Consider the following 18,825-nt stretch of genomic DNA (forward strand, 5'->3'; position numbering starts at 1 on the left):
CGCCCCAGCGGCGGGGTGGCCGCTGCCCGACGTTGCCACGGCAGGGCCCGCGCCTTCCGTCCCGCGCCACGCCCCCGCCTCCGCTGGCACCGGTGCCAGCAGCCGGGCTGCGCGCCCGCAGCTGAGTCAGCCTGTGAGTCAGCGCCCCCTGACCGCGCCGCGTCTGGGCCCGAGAGGGAAGCAGACGGCGCGGGCGGGGAGGGGGGAGACCAGCAGAGGGAGGGCGTGAGGACGACGCGCGGAGGGACGGGGGAGGGAGACGAGGGGGCGGGGCAGGCTACTCAGGGAGAGGGAGGAGGAGGAGGAAGAGGAGGAGAGAGGGCAGCTCGGAGAGGGGGTGGGGAGCGAGAGGAGCAGAAAGAGAAGGGAGGGCAAGCGGGGACAGGGAGAGGGGACGCCACCCAGGAACCAGCTCATCCTCAGAGCATCTGGAAGTCGGGCCTGCAGAAGGTGGCCTGAAGGTCCCGGGAGTGTGACCTGCAGCCTGGGGCACACTGTCTTGGGGATCCAGGTTCTGGCCTATGGAAAGTCTACACGGTGGCTTAAGGTGGTGCTTTTCAAACTTTATTTCAAAAACCTCAACCCCGTATTTGTGTAAGAAATACATTTGACATCACAACAAAGTTCCACAAAATTTCTCCCTATTACAGGAATGCAGGGGTGCACTCTTTACACCATCTGTTCTGTTTGTTTTTGTCTTTATTGTTGGTTTGTGACAATGATGATGATGAAACACTAAACTGATTTTAACCTGCTGTATGAAGAACACCTTTGAGGGTATCCGACATACGTGTTTTCTCTTTTTAAATACAATGCAAAGCAGCAGGATATGGTCTGCTCACCTGCTAGCCAGAGGCTTCCTGGCTTTCGGCCTCCATGACTACTGTTTTTGAGACACTCTTGCTCTGTCACCCAGGCTGGAGTGCAGTGGCAAGAACATGGCTCACTGCAGCCTCAATGTCCCATGCACAAGTGATCCTCCTGCCTCAGCCTCCCAAGTATCTAGGACTACAGGGTACACCACCACACCTGGCTAATTTTTAAAATTTTGGTAGAGATGGGGGTCTCACTATGTTGTTCAAGCTGGTCTCAAACTCCAAGACTAAAGCGATCCTCCTGTCTCAGCCTCCCAAAGTGCTGAGATCCACAACTGTCATTGATTCCCACAGACTTGAGACAGAGCCCTCAACATCCATGAGCAGTAAACACACCATGGTTTGTGTGTGTGTGTGTTTAAACTGCATGAGCATTGAATCCTGGCAACTGTGATTACCTGGGGTTGGAAGGCACTAGGGGTGAGAGGAGGACTTTTCATTGTACTTCATTGCTCTTCAAATTTTTGTCACATATATATTACTAAAAATGTTTATTTAAAAGCATTTCAAACCTACAAAAAGGTGTCAGAAACAAATGTGACAGATAGACATGCTGCCTTCCTCCCCATTCCACACCCTGCAGAAATCTTTAGCCAGCCCTCTGAAGGCTGAGGAGTGGATGAAGCCTCAGAATGCTTTATATATATATTTTATTATTATTTTTTCTTTTTCCTTTTTTTTTGAGACGAAGTCACACTACATTGCCCAGGCTGGTCTCAAATTCCTGGGCATGAGCCACCATGCCTGGCCAAGGAGCTGATTTCTGATCCCAGGTCTTGAAATCTTTTTTCTTCTCTTTGTTTCTTTTTCTTGGTAAACTTTTATTTTAGGCTTGGGGTATATGTGCAGGTTTGTTATATAGGTAAACTTGTATCATGGGGGTATGTTGTACAAACTATGTCATCACCCCCAGCTACTATGCCTAGTACTCAATTCAAATTCCTTTATTTTTTTTCTTTTCTTTCTTTTCTCTCTTTTTCTTTTTTTCTTTTTCTTTTTTTTTTTTTTTTTTTGAGGAAGGGTCTCACTCTGTGCCCCAGGATGGCATGCAGTGGTGTGATCTCAGCTCACTGCAACTTCCGCATCCCACGTTCCAGTGATCCTCCCACCTCAGCCTCCTGAGTGGCACACACCACTACGCCTGGCTAATTTTTCTATTTTTAGTAGAGATGAGGTTTCTCCATGTTGCCCAGGCTGGTCTTGAACTCCTAGGCTCAAGCAATCCGCTTGCCTTGGCCTCCCCAAGTGCTGGGATTACAGGCATGAGCCACCTTGCCCAGCCCCAGTTTGGAATTTTTAACACACTCTTCTGAGTAGTCTCACCAACTGATCATGTCGAAACTTTTGAAAGCTATTTGGTGTCCTGTAGACTGTCCCCTCTGACATTGTCTGCAGCACCAAATTTTGTCTGTAGACAGTCTGGGGCCATCTCATCAGCAGGCAGGTCTGTCCCAGGTCCTGACTCTGCCCAGGGAACTGGCAGTTCCTGAGAAGTGAGAGGTGTGCGATTCCCTCTCAACACCTCTTCAGTCCCTATCCCCACAGCACTTAAAGTCTTTTTGGGGAGATACACCAAAACCCAAAAATAATTAAGATGGGACTTGGACTCTAGCCTGGAGAAGATTCTAATGTGGTTGGAGAACAACATAAAGCAGCAAAAATAAGACTGCTTATATGTTGGATGTAGGTGTTTAATTATGTCGGCCTTTGGGCACTATTTGATCTCTGAATCCTGGGGCTTGGAAGGCCCTGGAGGAGCCTCATCTAGGAAATGGACCTGAAAAATCCCCTAGCTGGGAGTTGCCACTGTGAATTCCTCACTCCAGGATAGAGAAACCTGACATTGCCTGGGCCCCCACATTTGATCTGGCTTATTCAAAATCAACTCTTGAGAGCCTGCTGTTTAAAGGAGAAAGCGCCCTTTGGCTCACTTGGGAGTAAGAAACACAGCCATTAGGAGAAACAGAAAGTCGGTGCCTGCTGCAGGCACACTCCTGGGTCCACAGGAAACTGCACCGGGGAAGGCAGTTATTATAGAAGAGAACACTGCTTGAAGTTGTGGACACTGTTGCCTACCCAGCTTCCATTCTCTCCTTCCTTCCTAACAGCACCCCCGTTTTGTTAGGGATCTGCCTGTCCACATGTGCTTCAGGGAAAGCTGACCCATGCTCAGCCCCTTGCCTGCAGCTCCTGAGTGGGGACTGTGGAAGCTGATTTTTCAGAGAGTGATCCCATCGCATTTGCTACCCTGTGCATGGCGTTTCCTGGCCCAAGGTTTACTTCAGGAATGGGCTTGTAATCACATTCAGGCCATTGGAATATGAGGATGGATTTGGAGACTTCTGGGGAAGAAACGTGCTCTTGTTCTTTAAGGAGAGAACTACCAGAAGGGCCTCAGTCTCCTCCAGAGTGGCAAGCAGACATGAGACCTGAAACTTCTAGAACCATTGGGGTATCAGGAAGGAGGCAGCCTGACAACAAAGATAGCCCCAGAAGATGGTGTAATTAAGGACATCAGAGAGAAACAGCCAGGTTGCTGGATCATTCTGATCCTGAAGCTTCCATGACATCTAACCACAGGCTGCTGTGGTTTGTAGAGGGGTGCGTCTCTGATCACCGCTGGGGGCAAAAGCAGAGTCCTGAGAGCAGATGTCCCGGCTGGGTTCTGACCTTTCCCTGCCATTGCCCCAGGATCCCACTGATGCCCTGCTTCCAGTCCAGGGTTCCATTCAGAATCCAGCATGGCACTTGTCTCCTCCCATTTGGGGCAGTTCTCCATCTTTCCTTGTCTCTGTGACACTGGCTGGCTATTTTGTAGGCCATTTCTCACTTTGGATTTGTGTGATGTTTTCTCAGTATTAGATTGAGGATAAGCATTTTTGGCACAAACGCCACAGAAGTGATGCTACGCCCCTCTCAGGACACTCTGTCAGGACAGGGGTGATGCTGTGTCTGATTACTGGTCATGGTCGGTTTGATCACTTGGTTAAAGTACTGTCTCCCTCCACTGGAAAGCCCCTATTTTCCTTTGTAATTAATAAATATCCAGTTGGGGGGGGATGCTTTATGAGTATGTAAATATCCTGCTTCTCATCAATTTTTGCCGACTAATTTTAGCATTGGCTGATGATTCTTGCCTGCAACAGTTATGACCATAGTTTTTAGCAAACGGTGATTTTCTTTGTACATCACGCTTTCTACATATATTAGTTGGAATTCTACTGTAAAAAAGCTCTTTCTCCCGTGTATATTTATTCCATTATCTTTATATTTGTATGAACTCTTGGATATCTCTATTATTCTATGGGTTATAATTCATCACTATTTTTGCTCAAATTGTACCAGATTTGGGATCTATACCAGATATTAGGATCTCCTTAGTTGGCTCCCATGCGCTCCTGTGTTCTTGGACAGGCCTCATCTTTCTTTGATCCCTTCCTTCCCGTCTGTCACAAGATGCTCCAGACTCATCTGGTACTCTCCCTGCACCGGTCATGAAATCAATTGTTTCTCTGAGCGCCGGGGCTTGTTTTGCTGGAGAATGGTATTTAGAAAGTGAGATCTGGGCACTGGTCAGATTTAACTCGGTCAAATGAAAGTGCAGAACTGTGCTGACAGGCGGGACAGTGTAGGAAGGAGGGGTCAGACTGCAGGGCCCAGGCGAGGGGCAGAGGGACAGACAGACTCTGAGAGGGAGGGCAGCTTGGCCGCCCAGTCCTTGGCTGGGAGCCCCTGTCGGGGGCATGGCCTGTGGATGCAGCACTGGCCGAGCTTGCCTCTAGGTGTACACCTGAAGGCTGCCGCTGGCAGGGAGAGAAAAACTTTTACTTTTTAAAAATCGTAGACATCTATTATTACTGTTATTATTATTATTGTTGTTATTATTTTTTTGAGACGGAGTTTCATTCTTGTTACCCAGGCTGGAGTGCAATGGCGCGATCTCGGCTCACTGCCTCCGCCTCCTAGGTTCAGGCAATTCTCCTGCCTCAACCTCCTGAGTAGGTGGGATTACAGGCACGCGCCACCACGCCCAGCTAATGTTTTTGTATTTTTAGTAAAGACAGGGTTTCACCATGTTGACCAGGATGGTCTCGATCTCTTGACCTCGTGATCCACCCACCTCGGCCTCCCAAAGTGCTGGGATTACAGGCTTGAGCCACTGTACCCAGCCGACATCTATTAGTAATACTTTAAAAATCATAATAATAAAAGCGGAAAAGGTCTACTTTTCTGTGTTTTCTTTTTTTTTTTTTTTTTTTTTTTTTTGAGACGGAGTTTCGCTCTTGTTAACCCAGGCTGGAGTGCAATGGCACGATCTCGGCTCACCGCAACCTCCGCCTCCTGGGTTCAGGCAATTCTCCTGCCTCAGCCTCCTGAGTAGCTGGGATTACAGGCACACGCCACCATGCCCAGCTAATTTTTTGTATTTTTAGTAGAGACGGGGTTTCACCATGTTGACCAGGCTGGTCTCGATCTCTTGACCTCGTGATCCACCCGCCTCGGCCTCCCAAAGTGCTGGGATTACAGGCTTGAGCCACCGCGCCCGGCCCTCTGTGTTTTCTTTAACAATGCCTACAACTTTTGTTTCCTTTTCTCAAACTGAAGAACAATGGAGTGGATGCAGATGGGCCGTCAAACAACGTGGGCTCTAACTGCGCCACACACGCTGCGGCGGAGCTTTCTGCGGGGATCCACCTGCACTCCAGATCCCAATCACGGCATCCTTGAGGTCAGAGCCGGAGGGGCTACAGAGACTATCTTAGGTTGGGGCTTTCAAACTCTCCACACTGCCACCCACAGCAAAGAAAGTCTATTTTGTACCATGACCTATCCGATGGGATTCTCCAGGGGCAGCCCCTCCAAGGATGGGGAATTCTCTCTGGTGTCAGGGGTGTGTGTTTCAGTTAGAAAAGCCCTGCCCTGGATAGTCCCAGGGATGAGGTGCAGCTGCCTGCCCACCTCCGCCTGCCTGCCCTTGCTGTCAGCCATTCACCTGAGACTCTAACCCCTTGTTGTATTCCTGAGTCACCTAACAGGGTGTCTTCCAAGCACTGCACAGTGTCAGATTTTGACTACCATACAGACACACATTTAACTGAAAATTTTACAGCACAGTATTTGCTCTTGTTATGTGTGACACATTCCATTTTCTATGCTATGCAGGTTATTTCCTGCTCGTTTGCCAAACTTATTGTGTCAATGAGAAACTGAGGCCCTAAAAAGGGGAGCGAGCGCCCAAATGCTGCCGCTCTTCAGGATTCATTTACTAAGGACCTGTCAACAGTGCTACATTTTTATAGCTATGGAGAGAAATGGGTCTCAAGAATAAGAGGAGACTTTTTTTTTTTAAGTGTTAAGAGCTGGATGAAATTAGCCTACAGTTCTTAAACCAGAGATTTCCTGCTCTTATTCAAAAGCCCCAAATTCCTTATTATGGAGACCTTAAGCTCTTTAAAATAAAATAAATGTTTTGTTCATAATCAGAGAAACAGACACACACACACAGTCACCTCCTGGGCAGGATCTGGCAGGAATGGAGATGTGCCCGGGGTGGGCAGGGAGGTGCTGAGGTGAGCGGGAATGTGACCTTTGGAAGGTTACCTTTCTGAGCTTCAGTTTCCTTCCCTGTAAAACAGGGTGGGACCTGCCTTCCTGAGTTGTAACAAGCTCTGAGAACCCTTTGGCACAGTGCTCTGGCACAGTGCTCTGGCACAGTGCTCTGCCACTGTTGGGCAAAAAATGCTCATGCCAGCCTGGTAAGGCCAGAAGGGTCTTAGGAGATATTGGCCTGGAGGTCTGCAGGCCTGCAGGATGAGCAGGAGGCAAGGGCCCAGGGTGCTCCTGAGGATTTGGGGCCTGGAGAAGAGGTGCTGATGACAATGACAAGGAGGACTGGAGAAGCAGAGGCCACATGATGGAGGCCTCCCGTGCCTGCCACATAGTGGAGTTTAAATCTGGCCCGATGAGCAATGGGGGGCCACTGAAATGCTGTGAGTAGGGGAGTGACGTGGCCAGGTCTGGATCCACCGCATTGACTCAAACAAGGGATTTCTGTAGCCACAAGGAAGCTGGTAGTCAAAATCTGACACTGTGCAGTGCTTGGAAGACACCCTGTTAGGTGACTCAGGAATACAACAAGGGGTTAGAGTCTCAGGTGAATGGCTGATAGCAAGGGCAGGCAGGCGGAGGTGGGCAGGCAGCTGCACCTCATCCCTGGGACTATCCAGGGCAGGGCTTTTCTAACTGAAACACACACCCCTGACACCAGAGAGAATTCCCCATCCTTGGAGGGGCTGCCCCTGGAGAATCCCACCGGGTGAACCCAGGAACCCACAGATTTTGCATTTTGAGTGCACGAGGTAGGCGTTGCAGTGACAGGATACACAGGACTCTTAACCACAGAGGCCCTGGTTCAAATCCTGCCTCTTCCAGGTACAAATTAGTTGACTTTGGGAAGTGAGTCAACTTTGCCCTGGGCTGCAGCTTCCTCACTGTCAAATGCATGGGAGAGGGTGTGTGAAGAGTTAAAATGGATTTTGATTTCACTGTACAGACTCCTTCAACATGATCTCACACTCTCCTTTTACAGTGTGAGCAGGCTGATGTCAGAGAAGCTGTGACTCGCCCAAGGCTACCCAGTGGACAGGTGGCAGAGCCAGGAGCCAAGAGGTGGTCCACCTGCCTCCATGAACCCATGATCCTTCCACTACCCCTTCTGCGGCCAAGTGACAAGCAGGGAGCTGGCACTGCCCCAGCCCAGATTCCTCAGCAGGGAGGGCCTGGCCACCTGGGTTCAGCCTGGAACGCAGGAGTCTGTTAACCTAGGCCCAGAGGCCAGAGTGCGAGGCGATGAGTCATGCCAACCCGCTGCACCAGGAGACCCCCTCCTCCCAGCCCACACCCGGCCGATAGTTGGTTGCCGAGCAATAAGACATAACATATATAAATAGATGAGACTCCTGCTGGAACAGGGAGGCCGATTCTTGGGCTGCTGTCTTTTCCTTCCCTCTCCTCTGCACCCTTCGGCCTTTCTCCCAGTGGCTCCTGGGGTAGTTGGTTCGATCCTCAGTTAAGAGCTCCCAGCCCTGCGTGCCAAGGTACTGCCTTCAACAGGATGGCCTGGGTTGGATGTGGGCTGGGCATAGCTGCACAGGGCAGGCCAGGGGCATGGAAAGAGACAAGGGCCCACTGCCGGGCTGGACTTTTACCACCCGCTGGGGCTAGGCGAGGGTGGTAGAGCAGGCATGACTGCGGGACACTGAATCAGGAGGGGCAGGCAACCCAGCGCCTGCGACTGGACTGGCAGGAGCACACCCAGTTCTCAGCAGGTGGGGCCTCTGTTGCCCTGCTCCCCATTTCCTCCGCAAGTGATTCTTCCAACCTGCTTATTCCACCTTGCCGTCACCTGGTTACTCACCTTAGCTGCAGAATGCCTTGCCTGCTTGCTCCCTGGCTGGGCCTGCTGTCTGCACACTTGCCCTGCCCTGGTCTAAGACCATGGGGCGTGGCCACAGGTACTATTTTAGGACTCCTCTCACCACAGGCACTGAACTTGGGGCTGCATATATATCACCCCATTCATCCTCAGAAGACACTGTCATGTAGGTATCTTTTATTGGCTGTACTGGGGCCTCATGCACCGATTTTAGGTGTACAATTTGATGAGTCTGACAAAAGTATACAGTCTTGTGACCACAATCACGACATTCACGACACGGAGTATTCCCACCACACCAGGAAGGTCCTGCCTCTTTGCAGACCATCCTCCACTCTTGGCCCCTGGCTATAGGTTTTGCCTTTACTGGAATTTCATATATATGAAATTTACGTAAGGTGTAATTCTTGTCTGGCTTCTTTCACTGAGCATGATACTTCTGAAATTCGTTCATGTCATCAGTAGTTTGTTCCTTTGCTAACCAGTTGATGAACATTTAGGTTGTTTATAACTATTATGAATAAAGCAGGCAGAAACATACAGGCACAGTTATTCGTGTGGACATGTTTTCATTTCTCCTGAGGAAATATCTAGCACTGGAATTGCTGTTTTATTAAGATGTTGTTGTAATTCCCATTTTATAGATAAACAGTTGAAGCTCAGAGAGGTGAAGCAGCTTGCCTGTGATGACACAGCATGGCAGAAATTCAAAACCATGTCTTAACTCTACACCCGGTGGTGACTTGTACCAAAAAGGTAATTTTTGGAGTCAAAGATCCTTAACTGGTAGATAAAATTACTACGTATGGGCTGAATTCCACTGTGTTCAGGATTGTAGCTTGCAGAAATAGACTGACACTGAGCCCAAGCAGCTGAGCGCAGCACACAGACAGGTCACTGTTTGAAGGCACTTCAGCAGGTGACTTCTGAGAGCTTAAGCTGCAGGTGTGCAAGGTTTTTGTTAGTTTTGTGAAGGTGGTGTTGGCCAGGTTTCTCCACGTAAAGTCGTGATTACTGCACTATAATTACTAAATTGAGAGGAGAGACATTGAAACTAAGAATCTGATTCATCGAGCTTTCACCGGCTGGTTTGAATATCCACCATGAATTCCTAACCCCACTCCTTTCCCATTTGCTAGTTTCCTTCTTCTATTTGGGAGAGATTTCCTTCTTCCTGAGTTATGTTTCTATCACTATGTCCTCAAGGATTTTATTCTATGGAATCTAATCCATTACTATCGTTATTTTAATGTTTGATGTTCCAACTTTGGCCAGAAACAGTCTCATTAAACTGACTTACGTATCCTTTTAACACGCTCCTGCGATTCTCTGAGCACTTCCTTACTCTTGGGCATAAGATGTTCCAAGCTCTTGCTCTTCTCCTGCACCAGCCCTGATCCCTTTTAGTGGAGAATGGCATTTAGAAACCAAGATCAGTCCTTTTGCGGGTGGCGGCGATCGCGGAGAGAACGTCATGAAGGCTTCGGGCACACTACGAGAGTACAAGGTGGTGGGTCGCTGCCTGCCCACCCCCAAATGCCACACACCGCCTCTCTACCGCATGCGAATCTTTGCGCCTAATCACATCGTTGCCAAGTCCCGCTTCTGGTACTTCGTGTCTCAGTTGAAGAAGATGAAGAAGTCTTCAGGGGAGATTGTCTACTGTGGGCAGGTGTTCAAGAAGTTCCCCCTTCGGGTGAAGAACTTCAGTATCTGGCTGCGCTATGACTCCCAGAGCGGAACCCACAGCATGTACCGGGAATAGCGGGACATGACCACCGCAGGCGCTGTCACCCAGTGCTACTGAGACATGGTGCCCGGCACCGCGCCCGGACCCACTCCATTCAGATCATGAAAAAGTGGAGGAGATCGCAGTCAGCAAGTGCTGCCGGCTGGCCGTCAAGCAGTTACACGACTCCAAGATCAAGTTCCCACTGCCCCACCGCGTCCTGCGCCGTCAGCACAAGCCACGCTTCACCACCAAGAGGCCCAACACCTTCTTCTAGGTGTAGGACCCTCGTCCGGGTGTGCCCCGGATAAACTCAGGAACACTCCGGTTAAAAAAAAAAAAAAAAGAAACCAAGATCAGGGTGTGAGATAAACTTCTGGGTACTGGGATGTCACAGCTTCTAGGCCACCTCAGGCTGCAGGTTTTTAAGGCAGCAGGTGAGGTGAAAGGCAGGGTCATGAGATTGGACTTGTAAGCTATGGACTCAGCAAAATCAGGCTGCTGGTGGCAGGGTGTCTATAATGAGTGCAGCAAGCTCACTCATATGCTCATGGGGTGGTGGAACTGGGCAGTCAGTCCAACCAGACAGTGGTTTCCCCACTCAGAAACACCTCTGTAGGCCAGGAGTGGTAACTCACACCTGTAATCCCAGCACTTTGGGAGGCTGAGGACGGCGGATCACCCGAGGTCAGGAGTTTGAAACCAGCCTGGCCAACATGGTGAAACTCTGTCTCTACTAAAAATACAAAAATTAGTCGGGTGTGGTGGCATGCACCTGTAATCCCAGCTACTTGGGATCCTGAGACAGGAGAATCGCTTGAACCAGGAGGCAGAGGTTGCAGTGTGCCAAGATGGTGCCACTGCACTCCAGCCTGGGCAACAGAGTGAGACTCTGCCTCAAAAAAAAAAAAAAGAAAAACACCTTTGTAATTTCACACGCTTATAAATCTTTCAGCTGTTTTTGCCTTGCCGTCATTTACTTCCATGGCAGAGGCCCTGGAAGGCTGGTCCTCCAGGATTATGGGAGGGTCAAGGACAGCGTGGGGGACACGTGGAGAAGGGTGGCCTCAGGGACTCCACGTGGTGGACTGCCCAGAGATGGGAAACTTCACAGATCCCTCCTGGCGGACACTCTGCTGTCCTCAAGGCTGATCAGCTGGCTGGTTTGGGAGAGAGCCAATGACTACAGGGGACTTCAGGAATCAGAGGTGGTGACTCACAGTGGGAGGCCACAGTCTCAGAGTCGGGTTCTCTGAAAAGAACCACGCCTTCTCATGGTGTTTGGCACCCTCCATTCTGAAGGGCCTGCTGGCTCTGAGGTCCACCGGGGCCGAGGCAGTCCTGGGCCTGTTGTGGGCAGTGGGTGGGGACAAGTGCCATCTATCTTCAGCGGCTTTCATGTGCCTCGCCCTGCTGGCCTCCACCACAATCCTGCGAGCAGGATGCCTTTTGCTGTCTTCCAAACGCTGAGGCTGAGAAGGACAGGCACAGGTCTCTGCCAACTCTCGTGTCCGTCACAGTGCAGCCTGGCCGGACCTGCTTGGCCCAATGGGCCGCCAGCGTGTAAGGCCACAGGGAGCCTGCTCTCTGAAACTCAGCGGCCTTGGCAGTCTGGAGGGCCCAGGGGACAGTGGCATTGCTGCTTCTCAGGACAGACTTTGTGCAGCTAAGCTTTGGCCAGGCTAGCCTATGATGAACCAACGCCAACTCTTGTGACTTGACATGCGGAAGCAGTTGGGGAAGGATCTACATCACAGTGGGTCGAGGCATACGCTGAGCCATGAGGATGAAGATAACTACCTCCTCACTAATTTCTGCAGTGTTGACCCCCTGGATGGTGCACTGAGAGGACTTAGCATCCTCCAAACTGGCCCAGAGAGGGCCTCGGAGGGCTTGGATGAAGGAAACCTGTGGTGTCAAGTATGGCAAGGCTGATCTTGGAAGCGGAAGCCTAGATGCTGGGAGGGGCAGCTGAAATTGGCAAGACAGGGAGTGGTGTCCTGGTGCATTAGGCAATGGGGCGGGGTCTGGGATGGGCATTTGAGAGGTACCATGGAACAAAGTGAGCGTGAGTCTGTCAGGTAGCTCTGAGGTCCTCTCTGGCTGCTCCATTAGGTGTCCTTGGGTTCTCGTAACAACCACCTGACCTTTCTCTGCCACTCTTTCCTGATACATCAACTGAAAATTATAGGAAGAGAATAAGAAAATATAAACAGGAGAAAGGGAAGGAACAGACAGTTATCTTCTTGCTGTCAAGACAAACACACTGGAAGTAAGGAGTGGGCCGTCAGGCCGTTAGGGAGATGCTGCAGTGGTGGAGAACATTAAGTAGGCAAACAGCCAACTTCTGAAAAATGGGTTATCTTTGAGAGCAATTTGGTCTATTTTTTAAAAAATTTTATCAATAAATAATAATTTTTTTATTTCGGAAAGAGTCTCACTCTGGTGCTCCAGCTGGAGTACAGTGGCACAATCACAGCTCACTGCAACCTCTCCCTCCCAGGCCCAAGCTTTATTTTTCTTTATTTTTATTATTATTATTTTTTTTGTAGAGACAGGGTTTCACTATGTTGCCCAGGCTGAACTTTATAGCTCAAGCAATCTGCCTGCCTTGGCCTCCCAAAGTGCTGGAATTATAAGCATGAGCCCTGGCCCAGGCAATACATAATAATTGTACATATTAATGGGGTACATGTGATATTTTGAGATATGCATACACTGTGCAATAACCAAATCAGGGTATTTAGGATATCTACTGCTTTGAACATTTATAATTTCTTCATGTTAGAAACATTTGAATTCTTTTCTTCTAGCCATTTCAAAATATATATTATAGTTAACTATAATCACCCTACTGTGCCATCAAACACCAGAACTTATTCCTTCTATTTGATTGTATGTTTGAACCCATTCACCAACCTCTCTTACTTCCCTCCTCCTCCTCCTCCTCCTCACCTCTCACCCTTCTCAGCCTCTCTCTACTTCCATGAGATCAAAGGTTTTAGCTCCACATATGAGTGAGAACATGCAATATTCTTCCTTCTGTGCCTCGAGTAATTCACTTAACATAATGATCATCCATGTTGCTACAAATAACCAGATTGCATTCTTTTCAATGCCTGCATAGTATTCCATTGCATATATGTATCACATTTTCTTTACTCGTTCATCTGTTGATGAACACTTGATTGATCCCATATCTTGGCTATTGTGAATAGTGTTGCAATAAGCATGGGAATGCAGCTATCCCTTTGACATACTGATTTCCTTTATTTTGGAAATAAAGGAATGCGATTGCAGTAGTGAGCCTGCTGGATCATATGGTCGTTCTATTTCGACTCTTTTGAGAAATCTTCATACCGTTTTCCATAGAGGCTGTACTAATGTACATTCCTACCAACAATGTAGAAGAGTTTCCTTTTCCCCACATCCTTGCCAGCATGTTATTTTTCGGCTTTTTAGTAATAGCCATTATAACGGATAAGATTATGATATTTCATTGTATTTAAAACTTTTTTTAAATGAACCCCTGTTTTGATACAGAACTCATTGTGGTTTTAATATGCATTTCCAGATGATTAGTGATGTTGAACATTTTTTTCTACACTGTTGACCGTTTGTTTCTATGTCTTCTTATGAGAGTGTCTATTTATGTTTTTTGCCCACTGTTTAATGGAATTATTCAATTTTTTTGCTACTGAATTGTTTGAGTCACCTGTATATTCTGGATATTAGTCCCTTTTTGGATGAATAGTTTGTAAATATTTTATCCCATTCAACAGGTCGCCTGTTCATTCTGTTGTTTCCTTTGCTGTGCAAAAGCTTTTTAGTTTTATTAAGTCCCATTTCTTTATTTTTGGTTTTGCTGCCTGTGCAATTTGGCCTTTTAAAAGCCTGTCTTCTACTATAAACACTTAGAATGCACTAACTCAGATGACTCATGTGATTGAAGAGCCTCTGGGTCCTTTTCCTAAATAGAAGGTCTCCCCCAATAGCAATCCATAATAGTCCTTTGCATTGTATTGCTAAGGTGAGCAAAATTAGGAGAGTTTTACAAGTGCTAAAGGAACGGGAAAGGGCAGCCATTCCGTGTCAAGTGTGTGAGTTTCAGGTCTCTGATTTTAAGTTAGCATGGGTAGTCAGGTGGTCTCTCTCACTCTGCCTCAAACACTAAGGGCAACAACCACCCTCTCTCCACTGCATTTTCCAGCAGCCAAGAAGTTGTCAGGAGCACTATGCCCATTTCATGAACATCTTTCATTAAAAAAAAAACTAGAATAAAGTTAAATTTTTAAATGTACTTCCAGATACTGAAAATTATGTTTGTAGGTATAAAGGAAAATAAGTGAAAGAACTTATGCTGGCTGAGTGCGGCGGCTCCCACTCTGGGAGGCTGAGGCGGGTGGATCACTTGAGGTCAGGAGTTCGAGACCAGCCTAGCCAACATAGTGAAACCCTGTCTCTACTAAAAACACAAAAATTAGCCAAGCATGATGGCACACGTCTGGGAGGCTAAGGTGGGAGAATGACTTGAACCTGGGAGGTGGAGGTTGCAGTGAGCAAGATGATACTGTTGCACTCCAGCCTGGGTGACAGAGCAATAACCTGTCTCAAAAAGAAGAAAAGAAAAAAGAAACTACTTATGCCATGTTAAGTGAAAACAGTAAGATATAAAATTGCAACTATTTTAGGACAGATCACAAGTATTAATACCTAAAAACTATTTTAAAACATATCTAAAAATAAAAAATCACCCACGCAACAAAGATTTATGAATAGAGAAAAATTGAATAGAAAGAGAAGTGTAGAAGGAATGGGCTTTTCCTTTTTTCTTGTGTTTTTCATATTTTCTATTATAAATATGTGTAACAATGGAAAATATACAACAAGCATAATGTTAAAGTAAGAAGTTAATGTACTGGCCACTGATGAATGAAAGAATTAGAGCTGATCAAGGTCACAGAAAATTCAAGACAATTGTCTGTTAGAAGTCTTGTCACATTGCCTCCTTCCACACTTAGAAAACTTTATGGGTGGGCCAGGCGAGATGGCTCACGCCTGTAATCCCAGCACTTTGGGAGGCTGAGGTGGGCGGATCATGAGGTCAGGAGATTGAGATCATCCCGGCTAACATGGTGAAACCCCATCTCTACTAAAAATACAAAAAAAAAAAAAAAAAAGAAAAATTAGCGGGCGTGTGGCGTTAGTCCCAGCTACTTGGGAGGCTAAGGCAGGAGAATCACTTGAACCTGGGAGGCAGAGGTTGCAGTGAGCCGAGATAGTGCCATTGCACTCCAGCCTGGGCGACAGAGCAAGACTCTGTCTCAGAAAAAAAAAAAAAAAAAAAAGAAAGAAAGAAAGAAAGAAAAAGAAAAAATTTTGTGGGGATTCCACATAGAGGACATTCCAGAAAGGGCTTTTTTTTTTTTTTTTTTTCTTTTTGGCTGTGGCAGCACTGTGAACTTTTAAAAATCAGATCTACTTATGTTTTGCTTCCTGTAACAGTGAAGTGGCCCCGAGGATCATCGTTTAACAGATCTGTGGCAGATATTTACATATGGGGTAGGCCCTACAGTCCACTCTGGCCCCCAAATCTTGCCTCTCCATGAGCTTCTCAGGGCCAACATAGTTGGCTGCTGGGCGACAACCGTCTATCTCTCAGCTCCCTTGTAACTTAATGTAGCTTCTGTTTAGATACAGAGGTCCACTCCTGTGCTGAGCCCCAGGAGTGGACCTCGTGTGGGCCGAACCCATCACGGTGATCCTGACTTCTATACAGGCACAGCCATGTGACCCAACTCCTGCCAACAAGATACTATCAGGAGTCGGTTCAGCTACCAGGGACAGCCATTGACATCTCTCATGAGAAAGTACACAGCCCTGTGGTCCAGGCCAGGGAGGAGATTCTGCTCCCAGAGCCACCATTCCTGTGTATGGCCCCATGTTCTCACTCTCCAAGATGGCATACAAGTACTCCAGTGCAGGAGGAAGGGGTGAACAGAGAGGTAAAAGCAGCAGTCTCTTAAGAAAGGGACTCTCAATGAAGGTCTTTGGATGGACACACTTCAACTGACCTCACTTTTGCCAGTATTTAGTCATCTGGTCATATTTAGCTACAAGGGAAGCTAGGGAATGAACTCTTTATTTTGAGAGTCCTATATGCTCAGATAAAAGTTCATTACAATGGAAAGAGGAGGGAAAACTTGGGGGCAAAATTAGAAGACATTGCTGCAAAAACAAAATGGGTAGTCTGCAGAGGGGCTGATGGGAAACATTGTCCTTAATGAAAAGAGAATCCTTGGCACACCTAGCCTCAGATATTGGTCTCTAACACCATTCTCCAAAAAAAGAGAAACAGGGCCCTTTGGAAAAACAGCTGATTCTAGACTGGGACAGGAAATCTTCAAGATGACCTTGGAGAGCTGACAGTGCCAGAAAGTAAAGAAGTGCTATGAAGGTAAAAAAAAAAAGAAAAGAAAAAACCCATAATGACTGAGGTATGTCAAAGCAACACAGGAGACAAATGAAAGAGCTCCCAACGGCCAAACCCAGAATAGCTGGAGCAAAAAAATAAGTCATGTAGTATTAGATTATAACCCAGAGCATAAGACACATACCTACAAGTCTTTATTAATATAAAGAAAAGATTGCATAATAAGTAAACAAAGGAGAAGAGATAAATCTCACATGCAGAAGAATTCCCAGTAATTTATGCAGATACTGTGCACTGAAGCAGGTGGAGCATAGCTCCCACCCTTAGGTGTGGGCTGGGCATAGTGACTTCCTTGCAAAGAGTATAGCATAAAAAGAGGCAAATATAGAGTAGCTTTATAGTGGAGAAACCTGACAAACACTACCTAAGACAGGTGATCAAGCTCAACACCAAGTCATAAATCACAGGGACAGTATATACCTGCTATGGTTTGAATGTGTCCCCCAAAGGTCATGTGTTGGAAACTTGATCCCCGATGCAACAGTGTTAGGAGGTGGGACCTTTAAGAGGTGTTGAAGTGATGAGGGCAGAGCCCTCATGAAGGGATTAATGTTATTATCTAGGGAATGGGTACCTTATAAAAGGATGCGTTTGATTCTTCTTGCACGTTCTCTCATCTTCTCTTTGCCCTTCTACCACAGGATGACACAGCAAGAAGGTTCTTGTCAGCCCCTCCATCTTGGACTTCCCAGCCTTCAGAAAGGTGAGAAATTTCTGTACATTACATATTACTCAGGCTGTGGTATTTTGTCACAGTGGCACAAAATGGACGAAGACAATGGACCATCTTTGATAGGATGTGATAAAAATGGCACTTTACTTCAGGGGTCTCCTTCCCCAAAACCCATAACCTCAGTGTCATCGTGAGAAAAAGATTAGACGATTCACAGTTGACGACTGTTCTACTAAACACCTTAGCAGTACTCCTCAGCACTGTCAAGGCTGTCAAAAACAAGGGAACTCACAGCCAAGAGAAAGCCTAAGGAGATATGATGACTAAATGCAGTGTGGGATCCTGGATGGGATCCTGGAACAGCAAAAGGGCATTCGAAAAAAACTGAGGACATCTGCGTAAAGTACAGACATCAGTTAATGATAATGCATCAATATTGGTTCACCAGTTATGACAAATGAACTATGCTAATACAAGTTCTTAATAATCGGTGTATTCGTCCGTTCTCACACTGCTATAAAGAACTACCTGAGACTGGATAATTTATGAAGAAAAGAGGTTTCATTGACTCACAGTTCTGCAGGCTGTACAAAAAGCATGGCTGGGAGGCCTCAGGAAACTTAAATCATGGCGGCAACTGAAGGGGAAGCAGGTACATCTTACCATGGCAGAGCAGGAGAAAGAAACATCGAAGGAGGAAGTGCTACAGGCTTTTAAACAACCAGATGTCATCAGAATTCACTTGCTATCACAAGAACCGCAAGGGGGAAATCCGCCCCCATGATTCAATCACCTCCATCAGGCTCCTCCTCCAACACTGGGAATTACAATTTGACAGGAGATTTGGGTACAAAGCCAAACCATATCAATAGCGAATGCTGAATGTGGGTATAGGAGATGTCTCTGTGCTATTTTCTCAGTTTTTCTGTAAACCTAAAACTTTTTTTAGGTTTTTTGTAAGCAAAAAATAAAATTCCAAGCACCGCCACCCCCCCCCGCCCCCACCGCCACGCAACCACCTGAATGGACCCTTCCCCTTAGCCAAGGGCATTCCAGTGTTAACCTGAAGAAACTGGTTCAGGCTGTGATGGAAAGCGGGAGCTGGGCATGCCTCATTCTACCCTCTTCCCTTTTTGAATTCCTCATAGAACAGACTCTTTAAGTCCAATAAGCAACATGTACACTCTTTCTCTCTGAAGCTTGCTACCTGGAGGCTTCAGAGCAACTCTTTCAACCAATTGCCAATCAGAAAATCTTTGAATCCACCTATGACTTGGAAGCGTCACTTCCAGTTGTCCTGCCTTTCCGAACCAACGAACACCTTACAGTTATTGATGCTTTATGTCTCCCTAAGATGTATAAAACCAAGCTGTAATCTGGCCACCTTGGGCACATGTTCTCAGGATCTCTGGAGGGCTATGCCACAGGCCATGGTCACTCATATTTGGCTCAGAACAAATCTCTTCAAATATTTTATAGAGTTTGACTCTTTCATCAACATTCTAAAACAAAGTTTATTTTGAAAAAGAGAGTGAGAGAAAGAAACAAAGGGACAGTTTCCCCTTGTTTCCTGCGTGGGAGGTCACGACGTTTGGAGCTGAGGTGACCATCTTTTGACTC

At 47.2% G+C, this 18,825-nt stretch overlaps 1 long non-coding RNA gene and 1 pseudogene across 1 annotated transcript; both read left to right on the forward strand.

The window, feature by feature from the left end:
* The first annotated feature begins 5,437 nt into the window (after positions 1-5,437).
* On the forward strand, positions 5,438-18,243 carry LOC141584629 (uncharacterized). Its single transcript, XR_012517787.1, has 3 exons — positions 5,438-5,604; positions 7,465-9,066; positions 17,174-18,243. It is a non-coding gene; the product is annotated as an uncharacterized LOC141584629 (long non-coding RNA).
* Positions 9,751-10,389, forward strand: LOC101036649 (large ribosomal subunit protein eL20 pseudogene; annotated as a pseudogene).
* Positions 18,244-18,825: the final 582 nt, after the last annotated feature.

This window comes from Saimiri boliviensis, chromosome 5 (genome assembly GCF_048565385.1).
Source record: "Saimiri boliviensis isolate mSaiBol1 chromosome 5, mSaiBol1.pri, whole genome shotgun sequence".
Taxonomy (NCBI): Eukaryota; Metazoa; Chordata; class Mammalia; order Primates; family Cebidae; genus Saimiri; species Saimiri boliviensis.